We start from the raw sequence: 16,594 nt of genomic DNA, 5'->3' as shown, positions 1-16,594 counted from the left end.
CCTACAAAAGTCAAGCTGCTGCCTATGTAAAACCGATGTATTTTTCCAGATCTACTAGAGCAGGAGAGAGAGAGAGAGAGAGAGAGACAGACAGAAAGTAAGAAAGGATGAGAGAATGAGCCAAGCATGTTTGTGTATGATTTGTGGGTGGAGAGTGGTCTCTAGGTATTATAATGGTTGCCTATATTGTTTACTAATTCATACTGTCACATAGTAATTGCACATGGCAGTAGACATTTATGGCTGTGGATTGTCTACAATAACCTCTACAGTGTTTGACAACTGTTGGCCTTGTAATGTGGACATTGGGACATATAGGTCCTCAATATAATACTGTAGCAAGACCCACACTGCAGTGGATCCTGTCATTTCACAATCACCCCAACATCCACACAGGATACTGATTACACACACACAAACAGACACACTTACTAGTACTGAGTTTCAACCCCCTAGCTGGCTATATATTGCTATTACAGTGTTACATAGTTATCGCATGCGCCACAGAGATTACGTGTTAGCTGTCCAAAGGTATCTTTGAAGGTGAGTGACATCAGCAGCAGTGCTAAAGGAGGGGTAAGGGAAGTGTAGGAAGTGTGAATATACACAAAATTAGGTGTCAACAAAGACAACACACCCTCTCACACAAACACACACATTATCACAATTACCAGGATTAGAACTCCTACCTAACTCCTACCTAACTAGTTTACTACACTACAGTATTACACAGTTATTGCAAGCACCACAGAGCTTACATGGTTGAAACGTGGCCAAAGGGTTATTTCAAGGTGACTGACATCAGAAGGTGTGCTAAAGTAGGGCACTGGGAGGTGTAGTGAGTGTGAATGCCCCCCCACACACACACACACACTTGCCAGAATTGAGATCCATAGGTTCATTGCTTCACAGGTGTGTAGTAGGTTAATGGGCCTGAAGGCTCTATAAGGCTAAGCCAATGTAATAGCTTGGCATCAGGCCACATGACAATAGTCCCAGTGTGCCTCAGGGGTGTAGTCCATGGAGTGTTCCCCAGGGTGGGTATTGTATTCCCCATCCACTCATCTGGGTTTCTATTGTGGGTTGCTAGTGATTTGCACTGCTTCCCATGTATGTGATCTATATTCCATAACATGAACAGTGTCTGGGTTGTGCACATGTCCAACATGCATTTTCTTTGACATGCGGAAGTGTACTTGAGGTCTCTGGGGCATGTTGTGTGGACAGACTGTTATCTTCTGATGTAGCATTCCTGACCTCATTGACAGTATGATACGGGTATTCAATGGAGTTAGTAGCATCTTCCATACAGGGCATATGCATAAAGCATGGCATTTCCTTTGTGGGGTACATTTTCAGACTCTACAGTTGTTGCAGGCATCCAGTGGGGAACATGGCAAAAGGTCCACTGTACACATTTATTTGGCTACTGAGGGGATGGAACAGGGTGCCATATCCTTTTACTTGCTGGATAACACTCACTCATTCAGGAGATGTAACACATCAAAGTATTGTCTGATGTCAGTGGCACTGTTGTGGTCAACAGGCATGCAGTGCACTGCTATCACACCGTGGTTGCCATCTGGGAGGCAATATGTAGGGAACTACCAATATAGTGGTTGTTGCCTAGCAAAGTGTGTTCGTGTATGATATATGAGTGGAGAGTGTTCTCTGAGTAATAAAAGACTTGCCTACATTGTTCACTAATCTATACTGTCACATGTAGGGCTCTGGATTGTCTACACCAACTTCTCCAGTGTTTGACATCTGTTGGCCTTGTAATGTGGACATTGTGATATATACTAGGTCCTCAACATAATAATGTAGCAAAACCTGGCCTACAATGGATCCTGTTATTACACAATTACAGCAACCCCCACACAGGATACCGATGACAGACACATACCTGCCAGTACTGAGATTCAGACCCCTACCTAGCTATGCATTGCTACTACAGTGTACCACATTTATCACATGAGCCACAGAGCTTATAGGATGGATGCTGTCCCAAGATACTTCTAAGGTGAGGAACATCACCAGCCCTTATAAATACTGGCATTGGGTGATGTAGTGGGTGAGAGATCCCAAAAATAATTTTATCCTACACACACAATTACATTTGCCAAGAATGAGGTTCAAACCTCTATCGAGCAATCTTTTTGAACCATTATGTTATGCATTTACCACATGCACCACTGACCTTACATGGCTTAGGTTTGGTAACAGGTACTTCTAAGGTGGATGATATCTGCAGGACTGCTATAATCAGGCACTGAGATTTGTACTGGGCGTACATGGGGCCATAATATTTGAGGTATGGGCATACATATGTATGCATATGTACACACAAATGCTTGCCACGGATAAGATTCAAACCTATACCTATGTAATTATTGCTACTACATTGTTCCACATTTATGGCATGTGCATGGAGCTTACATGTTGGAGAGTTGTGGCAAGGTATCTTTGAAGGTGAGTAAAATAAACAGCAGTGCTAAAGGAAGGGTAAGGAGAGAGTAGTAAGTGTGAATGCCCATAAAATCAGGTATCATCAAAGACACACACACTCTTTCACACAAGCATGCACAGTTTCACAGTTGCCATGTCTCGGATTAGAACTCCTACCTAACTCGTATGGTATATTATAGCATTACGCAGTTATCACAAGTGCCACGGAGCTTATATGTTGGAGACTTGTCCAAAGGTATCATTAAAGGTGAGTAACATCAGCAGCAGTGCTAAAGGAGGAGTAAGGGGAGAGTAGTAGGTGTGAATGTCCATAAAATCAGGTATCATCAAAGACACACACTCTCTCACAGAAACACACACAGATGCCATGTTTGGGATTAGAACTCCTACCTAACTAGTATTGTATACTATTACACAGTTATTGCAAGCACCGAAGAGCTTATATGTTGGAGATATGTCTAAAGGTATCTTTGAAGGTGAGTAACATAAGCAGCAGTGCTAAAGGATGGGTAAGGGGAGAGTTGTAAGTGTGAATGTCCATAAAATCAGGTATAATCAAAGACACACATACTATCTCACACAAACACACACATTTTCACAATTGCCATGTCTGGGATTAGAACTCCTATCTAACTAATATACTACACTATAGCATTACACAGTTATCGCAAGCACCATGGAGCTTATGTTTTGGAGATCTGTCCCAAGGTATCTTTGAAGGTGAGCAACATCAGCAGCAGTGCTAAAGGAGGGGTAATGGGAGAGTAGTAAGTGTGACTGTTCATAAAACCAGGTATCATCAAAGACACACACTCTCTCACACAAACACACACAGTTGCCATGTTTGGGATTAGTACTCCTACCTAACTAGTATGGTATACTATAGTATTACACAGTTATTGCAAGCATCACAGAGCTTATATGTTGGAGATCTCTCCAATGGTATATTTGAAGGTGAGTAACTTCAGCAGCAGTGCTAAAGGAGGGGTAAGGGGAGAGTAGTAAGTGTGAATGTCCATAAAATCAGGTATTATCAAAGACACACATACTCTCTCACACAAACACACACAGTTTCACAACTGCCATGTCTGGGATTAGGACTCCTACCTAACTTATATACTACACTATAGCATTACACAGTTATCGCAAGCACCACAGAGCGTATGTGCTGGAGATCTGTCCAAAGGTATCTTTGAAGGTGAGTAACATCAGCAGCAGTGCTAAAGGAGGGGTAATGGGAGAGTAGTAAGTATGAATGTTCATAAAACCAGGTATCATCAAAGACATGCATACTTTCTTACACAAACACACGCAGTTTCATAGTTGCCATGTCTGGGATTAAAACCCCTACCTAACTAGTATGATACACTATAGTATTATGCAGTTACTACAAGCGCCTTTGAGCTTATATGTTGGAACGTTGCCCAATGGTATCTTTGAAGGTGAGCAACATCAGCAGCAGTGCTAAAGGATGGGTAGTGGGAGAGTAGTAAGTGTGAATGTCCATAGAAACAGGTATCATCAAAGACATGCACACTCTCTTACACAAACACACACATTTTCACAGTTGCCATGTTGAGGATTAGAACTCCTTCTTAACTAATATAGTACACTATAGTATGCAGTTACTAAAAGCACCACAGAGCTTATATGTTGCAATGTTGTCCAAAGGTATCTTTGAAAGTGAGTAACATCAGCAGCAGTACTAAAGGATGGGTAAGGGGAGAGTAATAAGTGTGAATGTCCATAAAATCAGGTATCATCAAAGACATACACACTCTCTTGCACAAAATCGCAAAGTTTCACAGTTGGCATGTCTGGGATTAGAAACTAGTATGCTATACTATAGTATTACGCAGTTATCGCAGGTGCCATAGAGCTTATATGTTGGAAAGTTGTCCAAAGGTATCTTTGAAGGTGAGTAACATCAGCAGCAGTGCTAAAGGAGGGGTAAGGGTAGAGTAGTAAGTGTGAATGTCCATAAAATCAGGTATCATCAAAGACGCAAACTCTCTCACACAAGCACACACAATTTCACACTTGCCATGTCTCATATTAGAACTCCTACCTAACTAGTATACTACACTATAGCATTACACAGCTATCACAAGTGCCACAGAGCGTATATGGCTGGCAGTTGGCCAAAGGGTTATTTCAAGGTGACTGATAGCAGGCATGCTAAAGTAGGGCAATGTGAGGTGTAGTGTATGTGAATGGGCCATAAATCATTCCTCTGGAAACACACACACACACACACACACACTCACTCACACACAACTTTACATTTGACAGGACTTGGGTGTACAAATGCTAGATGAATACTGATTTGTATTATCGTGTTACACAGTTATCACAAACACCACAGACACTATAGGGCTAGGGCTACCAAGAGCAATGTCTACAGTGAATGACATCAGCACATCATGTGATATCGGCCAATTGGATGTGTGGTGGATGGGACAGGCCTCATAATGGGAATATCTCTGTCACTGTCTGTTGTGTGTATGTTTGACATATTATAGTATGTTGGCCTTGGATATGTGTGAGTATTTCTATTCAATGTGTGTGCAAAGCATGAATGGTGTACAATTTGGTGTGTGTGCTTAGACATCTGCAAATGGCAAATATGTATAGTCCACTGTGTTGTCAGACATGGGCTTCATTTCTTTATGTGTAGGAGCATGCCCAGTATGACCGTCTGTATTGAGTGTGTGAATCCCTTCCAGGAAGGGTTGTACTCCAGTCCAGGGTTTGGTGTTATACACCTACAGCTAGCAACCTGTTTCTGCAGGATATCTGTAGATAGGTTGACAATATGGAGTCACAATGGGTGACAGATAGTGGGATATTGTAACTATTGCTGTCTGTGTTGCTTGTGTTACATGGTTGGTGTTAGCAGAGATATTCAGACATATGTACTGTTTTACACTGTAATGTATTATTTCAACTACTGACAGACATACATATTTTCTCAGTTATTTCCTGGGAAATACAAGATGAATGAAGCTGTGTCCAGTATTGTGGTCCGTAGCCTACATATTCTTGCACACTCCTGCAATTCTGGAGAGGTAGCTGCAGACACTTGCTGATGGGTCTGTGTAAATGGTCCAGCACCTTGGTACTATGGTGGCTGAGGATCCCCTTCTTGTACATATATCAATGTAACAGAATGGCCATATCCTGCTGTGACACAAGTGTTTGTGTTATATCAGTTTTTGCAGCTTGTTTTTTTCATATCCTGCTGTGGCCATACCTCTCAGCTGTACAGATTCACCCAGGTAACCCAAAGGCAGGGCTCATATATCTGGTCAGTTCCCCTTCACATTGTGGTTTACAAACAGGTTTGTAGCCACCCATTACTGCATTTGCAGGCAGGGGTAGTATGGGCACACATCAGAGTTTCAGACATCACACACTCCATGATGTCCATGCTTCTATACTCCCCCACTCTATTATTCTATCCTCTTCCTAACATTATATAAGTGATGTCTTTGAAGTATCCCTATAGTTGGCCCTTCATTACAGCGGTATTTTGGGGTTGGTCCACAATTCATTCAGTAGGACATGCTTGGCATGCTTCTGGAATTTGTCAACATGGTCTTGCATTTGTGTTCTGTTGACTGTGTTATGTTTTTAGTTGGGACCCCATGAGATACCATACATTGGCACTACAGGTGAGGCACAGGCTTTTGACAGAGGAGTGTAGGCCATTTGGTAGTGAGGTAGGCCATCTGTAGCAGGCAATTGCATTCTGTCACTCCTACATTCCCAGGCTGTGAGCCAGTGGATTCCCCTGCGGTAACAGGGTAAGTGTGCAAGGTGTTAATGGAAATAGTTCCTGTCCATATTAATCCAATGGTCTGGATGCTGGCAAGGTGTTGATTACAGCTAGGGACACACCTGTATGGGACACCTCTTCAGCAAGCTGCATTCTGCAGGTATTCCCACACTAAAGTGGGGTCATACTGTACATTCACAACAGCAAGGATATGACCTGTGATAAACCTGTGGCTGATGGTGGGGTGAGCTGAGTTTATGTGTGATATGGAAGATACCTGCAGCTGACTCACAGATATACATGGGACATTCCACTTATGCTGTCTTGTGCGGGGACATAGGCAGTCTCTCATTACTTCATAACTGTGCCTTTTGTGGTCTGCCAATGACTGGCCAGTCTACATCAGTATTCCATACAACACAGACAACAAATGTGCTGCAAACCTGTATGTACAGTTGCAAAGTTGTGTGCAGTTGACAGTTACATTTTATGTACTCTGTCTAATGTACTTCCACCTGTGTACTGCATGTATGTATGGGCCCACATTAATGACATATCCATCTTTCAGATGGTGGCAGACATTGACATCTGGACAGTGAGCATGGACGACTGCTGACATGGGTATTGCTGAGAAGCATTGTGGTTGGCACTGCAGTTGTTGGAACATGGCCCTGTCATCCACAGTACTGCTCATAAGTCACCGAGACACAACCCTCCATGCCTACATGCTGACCACTTCCAGACAATATTGAACAAACAACAACCTAACACACGGACCTGTGCATATTGCACACATGCAACAATCTATCCTGTAGATTGGGCAGCTCGGGTAATCTGTGCTCCACTGTTATTACACCTCACACTTACATGTTACTGAATTTCTACATAGAATTGTGGGGGGGGGGCACACCTGATGACTTTAAACATTTCCTATGACTGTCCTGGTATTTCAGGTACTCTGCTGGATTGCATTTCATTTTGTATTTTGACCTATCATGCAGACTGGAGGCATATCAGTAGAGTACGGATCTTAGGTTTTATTGACCTACATTTCAGTTTTAGACATCTTACCCTTCAGAACTAACATACAACTGCCAGACCTGTTGTAGTCAGTTTGTGAAGGTCTGGAGGGAGGCTGTTAACCAGTGACATCAATTGGAGGCCTTAGCCCAGCCTTTCTTTATGGTCACCTACACCTGTCCTGCTGGCTGAGGCTGGTGGTGGGTATGTGAGCCTCACTGACATGCATGTGTGTGTCCTATGGACACACATTTCGGCCACCACATGTACTGTAGTGGGATTTGTCACCTTGTCTAGTACTGCCTAGTATGTTGACACCAGTATTTGTTATGGATTACATGCTGCCCATATAGGTGTCCACTATCTGCTGCCATCCCATTCAGCCACCCAATTCCCTTGCATGCTCACTTCCAAACCATAGAAATAACTATCAGAACATACTATTCCATTCAGCAATTGATAGGAAGAGTGACTTACCTTGTGGCTATGCCAGTATTGAAGATGGTGCTGGAGGGCTGACTAGCTTAGTCCTGCACAGAAGCGTCCATGTAGGAGCAGGACTGCAGAAAGCCATACATATTAATGAGGGGCACAGCTTGAGCTCCTAATCCTACACAGAGCATATAAGAGTGCAGGGGGCGTATCTGATAGGATAGCTCTCAGAATATACATGCCCCTGCAATGCAGAGCAGCAGAAAGGCCTAAAAAATTAGCAAGACCGCTCATACGTGTCCGCATATCCCCACCAACATTCCCCCTTGTGTACAACAGCAAGTAAATACAAATAAATTGAACAAACCCCCTTTTTTATTAAAACGCCGATTAATACTAACAGTAGGTGCACAAGTGTGCCCCTCACTTAGTTACATTTAATGCAGCTTAAGTGGCTGAAGAGGATAACAAGGAAGATATATGCAAATGAAGCAGTATACCAATACAGTAGTGGGCAGACCACTCGCCTTGCAAGCAGACATTCCGGGTTCAAGTCCTGCTGTAGCACATTCCATTTTCCATGTGAAATCAGTATATGATCATGTTTTTGCTGTATAACCTACTAAATAACATTTAAATGTGAACTGGGGTACTGCATTAAATGCACATGTGTGGTGTCAGTGTCATAATGTTGCAAAGTCCCCAGATAAGCACATGTGACGCATACAGTATATGTACACAGGAATCATGGATACAAATGAAAGGTAAAATGAGTAATGAATGACAACTCCATACAGCTTCCAAATCCCCCACCTTCCCAAGAGCCATTAGATATTACTGTCTAAATCAGTGCAATTGTAAGCAGAAGTAAGCACTAGTAAGCAAGTGTAAGCACCAATAAGCAGTAGTAAGCATATTTAAACAGTAGTAAGCGGGTTTAAGCCTGTTTGCGTGGGGGTAAGCAATACTCACACAAGTTAAGCAATATTGAAGCTAACTCTCTGTAAACATATTTAACCAGAGGTTAGCATTGCTTATCCTCACATGAACCCACTTACAACTGCTCAAAAGTGCCTTAATCACTCTGTATCCAATGGCCTTGTTCTGTCCAGCAACAAAATAAACAGCCTTGCAGGTCTTGAACCCAGGACCCTATAGTCACAGTAGTTACCACCAAGCCATCACAACAGTACAGAAGAATGTGGTATCACCAAACAAGTCCTCACTATAGTACAATCAAACTGAACCTGTTAAAGGAATCAGTATACAGTCATATTTTCCATAACCAACTACATAACATAAATATGTGAACTGGAGTACAGCAGTAAGCCCAGAAGTGAGGTGTAATTGTAATAGAGTGTTGAATTCCCCAATAAAACACAAGGACCCCATACAGTGTACTTACACATGAACCATGGATACCAGGCATACCTATAAGATGTAATGAATAAGAAATCAATGGCAAAAGAAAATAAAATGCAAAGTCTAATGTAAGCAACCCTAAACATTGCACACGCCAGCATAGGAGGTGTAAGCAATGTGCAGACCAGCTAACTTAGTGTGCCCAGTGGTATACCCCTTTAAGCAATGCCAACCTTAGGTAAGCAGGTTTGCACATTTTCAAAACTGGCCAATCACAGAGAAGTGCAGGAAATTGGCCCTACTTAAACCCAACAGGCGGAAATACATCTCATAACTGGTTGGAACTTTCCCTTGCAGGCACCATGTCAGGAAGGGGAGAAGGTGTGTGCTTTCAGGTGCAGTGCTGGTGCATCCAGAGTCCAGAGTCATGACAGGACTCCTTGTCAAAGACCATGAACAGAGACTGCTGCAGGGCCAGTACCAAGGCTCCCAATATAAGGCGGAAGCCTGGGACCATCTCGCCTGTGACCTCACCAGTGCCACTGGCATACCCTGAACTGATGAGCAGGTCAGGCATCACTATGCCGACCTGAAGAGGCATAAGGGGGATCTCTTGGAGCAGTGGATCCAAGAGGCTAGAGCGGCAGGAGATGTCCCAGATGTGTGTAAGTATCACCCCATATGTGTAATAATTGCCGGCTCATGTATATCATGGATAGGTATGGCTAAATATTCCTCTTATGTCCCCCACAGCTGCAATGGAGTGGTCCACAAACCAGGAGGCCCATGTGATGTGAGGCAGGTCATGCATTTACTGTAATAGGAAATAAAACTAAAAGTATTAGTAAATTAATTGCCTGTATAAAACCTGTATTGTTCAAGGCAAGTACTGCATACACCAGAGAATATGGCAGGAAGAGTCTCATATAGTTTGTATGTAAATAAAGTGTAATAGCCTGACAATAAAGTCCTAACTGCTGGACTGCATGTGTATACTCTGGTATCATATGGTAGTGTAGATTTGTAATCATGGAATAGTACTGTTGTATTAAGCACTGTTACTCACACTGTACACCATAAATCAAATGTGTAGGAATGCCTGTATATGACTGGGGTAATCCCCAGAGGCCATTTAGTACAACTGAGAGACACAGAGACAGAAAACAGGGAAAAGGCAGACAACAAAACCTGAATAGCACATGCAACTGAGATGTGAACTGTTGTATTTTTAGCACACACAGCCATGGCTCAAATCTTGGCAGTGGGAGTAGTCTGCAAACAGAATCATACCCACAACTGTACAGATATGTCCAGAATGTCCAGTAAAGTGGCCCATATCTAGTGCCTGTCAACCTGTCCCCCTGTGAAATCAGTAAGATGATCCCAGATGTATAGGCAGCAAAAAGGAAATACAACTGATTAACACACGTCTATGAGAATAAAGCTGGCACACTAGCAACTCCCAAAAGCTTATGAAAGTAAGAAGCCACATATGTCCCATTTACACCCCCATGTTGTCAAGCTGTGGCCAGTGTGTGTATAGTAACAGAGTGAGATGTATGTGCATAATAGTAATGTGTAATCTGGTACTGTGTGTGGCAACATTCAGGTAGCGCTAACAAACATTCCTCCCACAGGTCTGTCAAATAACAACACTATGCCCCGAAATACAAGAATGTTACCCTGCACTGGTACTGTTTACGTTGGTATTGTATGGCATTGTGACTGATGCAGTTGCTCTGAATAATGAGGTATTACTCATCACTGTTGCCCACACTGTCCTACAAAATATAACTGTCAAGGAAATCTCTATATGAGTGTTGTAATACAAGGTCAGAATGTCAAAGCAGATAGGAGATATACAGCAATAGTTATATAGCACACACAACTCTGATGGACAGTCTGTAAGTTGTAGCAGACACAGCCATGGTCTGAATCCCGGGAGTGGAAGTAGGCTGCATACAGAATCATACCACACAACTGCACAGATAAGACCAGAATGTACAGTATATGGGCCCATATTTGCTGCCTGTCCCCCTGTTCCCCTGAGAAGTCTGTGGGATGATCCCAGATGTTTAGCCAGCAAACAGGAAATACAAGTGATTGTCCAACATTTATGAGAACAAACCTGTCACTGTAGCAACTCCTGAAACTGTTAGGAGAGTAATAAGCCAAGTATGTCCTGTCTACACCCCCATGTTGTCAAGCTGTGACCAGAGTATGTATAGTGACAGAGTGAGATGTATGTGCATAATATTAATGTGTAATCTCAAACTTTGTGTGGCAACAATCAGGTAGTGCTAACAATTACTGCTCCCACAGGTACGTCGGATATGAACACTGTGCTGAGAAATAAAAACCTTTATAACCCATACTGGTACTGTTTACTCTGGTATTGTAGGGAATAGTGAGTGTTGCAGTTTCTCTGAATAATAAAGTATCCCTGATCATCATCACCCACACTGTCTACATAATATAACCTTGTAGGAAAGCATGTATATGTGTGTGTCAAGTCAATAAAGGTTGAATAGGGCAATAGTCTAGATATGTCTCAGTACACCTGCATGTGGTCAAGACATGGCCAGAGTCTGTGCAGAAAGAGTTGGATAGCTGTGTGCACAACGTCAACCTGGAATCTGGGAGTATGTGTAAAAATAGTTACTGTTAACAAACATTTCCTCCACAGGTATTCCAGATAAGAGGTGTATACTGCAGGTAAAAGCAGGTCATGTATAACAGTGATGACAGCCATATCACTGTCCAAACTAAGGCTATAGGGTAGTGTAGTAATACTTGTAAGGTACAGATAACAGCACTGACTAGGAAAGTAATGTGGACTACAAGAATATACTAGTTGTTAATGGGCATCTTTCTCTCCCCCCCACCATATCTCCAACAATAAACTACATACCCACCCCAACCGGTATGTAATGTCTCCAATGTTCTGATTATGCCCTATTGTTTAATAAATATTTATATTTGTTTCCATGCATGTGCTATATTGAATTATTCCAACACTGGTGGCATGGTGCATCAATGTACCTGCAAGCTGTTTTTATTACCACTGTGGTCACATATATGCATGTGTTCTGTTTGCTATGCAACTGTTCCAGATCTGGTGTCTGGGTTAATGGGAATATCTATGCATGCTGTTATACCTAACCCTAACCCACATATGATGATAAAATCTAAAAACTATAGCATGTTTGGGAAGACTGGTCCCAGCGGACCCACCTGTTCCACCTCAGCTGGCGATGGCACCGGGCACCAGCATGTCTGGGGCCCAACCCAGGACCTCCTCGTCCATTGGTCCTGCACCACCTTCGGTGGAACCACCTCAGGGGATGGGGCTCACCCCCCGGGAGTGGGTGCAGACAGGTACTTGTCACCCTTCGCCAGGTCCGGGTTGTGGTGCGTAAAGAGCTCAGCATCAGCTTGGTTATCTTCTAGCAAGCTCGAGGGCCATGTGTCATGACTAGAGTGTCAGTCTGGCTTTGCGACTCAGCCCCCAGCACAGCCACCATCGGAGCTGTGAAGGTGCAGTGGTGACTGCCCATATGTGCGGACCTCAGTCCTATGGTTTCCACTAGGGGGCTCATGGGCTTCCGATTTCCCAACACCCCTCCCCATCAAGGTGTTTACCCCCCACATAGGTTCATAGGTTGGTACTAGGCTATCGGCCCTAGGGCCTATACAAGCCTAGCCATAGCAATTCCCTGGATATTTCTTCCCACAATATTTACTTCCCTGGACCCCTGTCTAGCAGGGTGACGGACGTGATCCCCAGGGTGAATTTCCTAACTCCCATCCAATCATCAAGGTTCCTTTTGAAGAGGGCCAAGGAGGCACTCCACAGTCTATTCCAGAGTATGGGGAGTCTCTGGGTCAAAAGCCTATCCCTCCAGCATGTTTTGTTCATTGTGATGACAAGGTTTAGATCCCTGGTGCATGTGGCTCTGAGGGATTGGGATTTCTTTAAGTGGAACATGTCCAACAGCTCAGGGTTTGACATGGCCTTATATGTTAAACAGAGATCGCTTCTGAGTAGACGATATGCTACAGAGTATAGCTGGAGTTTTTTCAGATGGTCAGCATAGGCCATCTGCTTTGGGCCTATGATTCTTTTAGTGAGGTATCTCTGTGACCTTTCCAGCTGTTGCAGACGTCTTGTGAGGTTACATATCAAATGGGGTGTTGTACTCTATAATGGATCTAATGAGGGATAAGTACAGTGGGACAATGACCTCCTTTTTTCTGCATGAAAAGCCCTTAGTGATGAGGTATGCCATATAGAAGGATTTCCTTACTGTTGTGGCGATGTGGTTATCAAAGTTGAGACCACTGTCCATTTGTGTCCCTAACAGACCTCCCACCAGTCCCAAATTGCTAATTTTTTACCGAGTTTTGTGGTCCAAATAATGGGGTGCCATGATTCCCGAGTGGCACCCCTTCATTTCCGATTTTTGTTTCTATATTTTGTATGTTTTTCACATTGTTTTTTTTAAAATTTTCATGCTTTAGCTGACATCATCGCGTGTGAGATGACGTCAGCTCACCAGGGCTACCAGCCTGTCGGAATTAAGCTTGCAGCACACGTATTTCTGGGTTTCTGGCTGGTTCAAATGCTTTGTGAGCAGGAACAAACCAGCTGGAAAGAACAGCAAGGATTTATTTTTATTTAGAAGAAGGCTCATATTTTATAAGGCTCAAGGATTTAACTAAAAACAAACTGTCTGGCAGCAAAAAAGGATTTGTTTAGAAGGCTCGGACTGCAAGGAACGAACCAGCTGGAAAGAACAAGGCTCGGACTGCAAAGATTTAGTAAGAGGGTATGAAGGCTCGAAAGGATTGGAGAAGGCTCACCCTGGCTGGTGAGTAAGCTGATTGGGGGCTGGTGGTTACAAAATATATTTGTTAGAGGCCCGTGAATGCGGATTATTGTATACTGAGTGTCTATTAAAAAAATCACAGGTATTGTGATCATTTGTGTTACCCAAAGGTTAGTAGCCAGAGTGAGACTGTGCACCTCTTGTTGTATTTAGGAACATTTGGAATACGTATTTGTTTATTTGCATTTGTTTAACAGAAAAGTCTGACTGGGTTTTAACAGTCCCTTTTTCGGTAGAGGCCTGCAAGAAGAACAGCTGCAGTGTTTTACACTGAACTTGAACATGAAAAACATAGAAAAGAGAAATTGCATAAAATGAGTATACAATTTTGCAAGAAGGTAGATTGCTATCAAAAATTGAAATTTCTATTATGATTATTAATGCTGACACATGATAAAAGTCTCCTTTTTAATGCAGTTGTTGGCATGTGTAAAAAAAGAAACAACGTACAGTAGAAAGTCAAAAAGCTGAAATAGAATGCCTGGCCTAAGAACATTGAAATATGCTGACAATTGTGTATGGTTTTGAGTAAGGAATACTTAAAATGCTAGTCAAAGGTGCATTTTGAGCTTTGTTTCCAGATGGGCTGTAAGTAAAGAAATGAAATTATTAATGAATAATGCAGATGTAGAATAATATTTCAGGAGAATCAGTTGTTTCCTTTGGATTGGTATCTTAATGTCAGGTCACTGGCATACTTTGACATAACATAGTTTGTATACTTCTTCACTGGATACATTGTTTGCCATAGTCTGTAACCTTTTTATTCCTTCTTTCAGCACTAAAATGGATTTTAATTCTCTGCTCCATCTGCCAAAGCAAAAAAATATTTTAATAATGTGAAATGGCTCCCTGGTAGTATGATAGCTTTAGGCTGTATCTCTGGAAAGATGCTTTTTGCTGGTATGCAAAACTGCGAAAAGATTCTATTTCTATGGGGTATTCTGGCACACATAACATTCCTCTTTATATAGGTATGTCAGTCGTGATTTATATATCATAGTAGGGGGCAGTTTGCCCTCTCTAGGAGCACTATTTGTATTCATGAATTAGCATTAACCACTATTGGAGTGAGAAATATTACCTGTTAAGTCAAGTCTGGGTTATGTTTGACAGTTTATTGTTAATTTATGTGTTACATACTCTTGAACTTATTTCTTTTATATGTTGTCATGGAAGGTTATATTCTATTTAGATAGAAGATTGTCTCTAAATGTCTCTTGTCTCTGCCACTCTTTTTCATCTAAGACTGTAACTCATAAAATCTGTGGTTTTCAGGATTTTTGTGGAAAATCACTGCAGTGCAGGATTGAATTAATTAAATAATGACAGGCATTTGAATTTCAGCCTTCATATTCTTCAGAAAATAAATATTAACACACAACCTTTTATTCTAGCAACTTTTTAAGTTTATAAAATCAGTATTTTAAATGTGTCCATATTTTGGGGCTGCATTCCCCCATTATTGGCTTTGTCCAGGTTTTGGTGCTAAGAGGTTGAGAGCTATGGTGAGAAGTGAGAACTGAATTCATTAAATGATAGCCATTTAAGTTTCAGTCTTCCTAACTTTCATGAAACTGCTGATTTGACATGGTGGTATATTGCTCTGGCTGTAGTGTGCAGGGTCCTGGGTTTGAGACTTGCCAGTGGAATGCTTGGTGGTAACACAACATTTTATTCTAGCAACTTTCCAAAACTATACAAGCAATGTTTAAAATGTGTCCCTGGCTTTTGGTCTTTTGTACCCCCCCCCTCAAAAAAAAAATGAAATTGAAAATAAGTGCAAGAAGCTGTGCAAGATGTCTATGGCTTACACTACTGTCATTCTATTTATAATGTGGGTGTGTGGACACACTGGAAGTTAACTTTTATGATGGAAATGTTCTGAATTGGTCATTATTGGTTCATGCATTTTGTTTCATTGCCTACAGCTTACTGGAAAAATGTTCAAACAAATGTAAAATGCACTCTGTCTAACGTGTGCTGTATTATACAAGGAATATAATTTAATAAAGATGGGAAGGTGTATCAAAGAAAACATGTATGTTTCTTGGTTTGTGTGCAAGGGGCCAATGATTTGAAAACAGCCCAAAGGTAATCTTTATCCACCACTGGCCAAATGTATTTTCTTTGAATGTGGTGTGGGTTTCAATGCTGCTTCAATGAATGTGAGTTTCAGTGGCAGAGAAGTTTTAATGCCAAGTCTATTTTCGTTGTGAGACAGTGTTGCTTTTTTAGCAGATGTCTATTGGTATTTGTGCATTGGGTTGTAAAATGTAAAAATAAAATCCAAATAATAATTGTATTAGTAAAGCAGTATGCATGCATGCACACATTAGTGTTTATGGTAAATGGGCGAAATAGTCAGGTAATGGGACATTGGAATGGCTGCAGGGGGACTGTGGTGCCATATTATGATCGTCTGTTCTTCAGTTTGCATTTGACAGCTGGTATCCCACAAGTCCATTGGAGTGGGTGGGGTTATGTAATTATGTATGCAAATTAGTTGTTAATCAGTGTATAGATTTGTACCTATTTTTCATGGGCCTTGTCCAGATTTTTTGATGTTTCCAGGTTGAGAGGTATGGTCCCTAAGTCTCTCATCACACTTTCGATGTTTAGTGTACTGCCACCTATGTGGTAA

Source organism: Protopterus annectens, chromosome 2.part1 (genome assembly GCF_019279795.1).
Source record: "Protopterus annectens isolate FY-2018-M chromosome 2.part1, PAN1.0, whole genome shotgun sequence".
Classification (NCBI taxonomy): Eukaryota; Metazoa; Chordata; order Ceratodontiformes; family Protopteridae; genus Protopterus; species Protopterus annectens.
Note: the sequence above shows the minus strand (reverse complement) of the source record.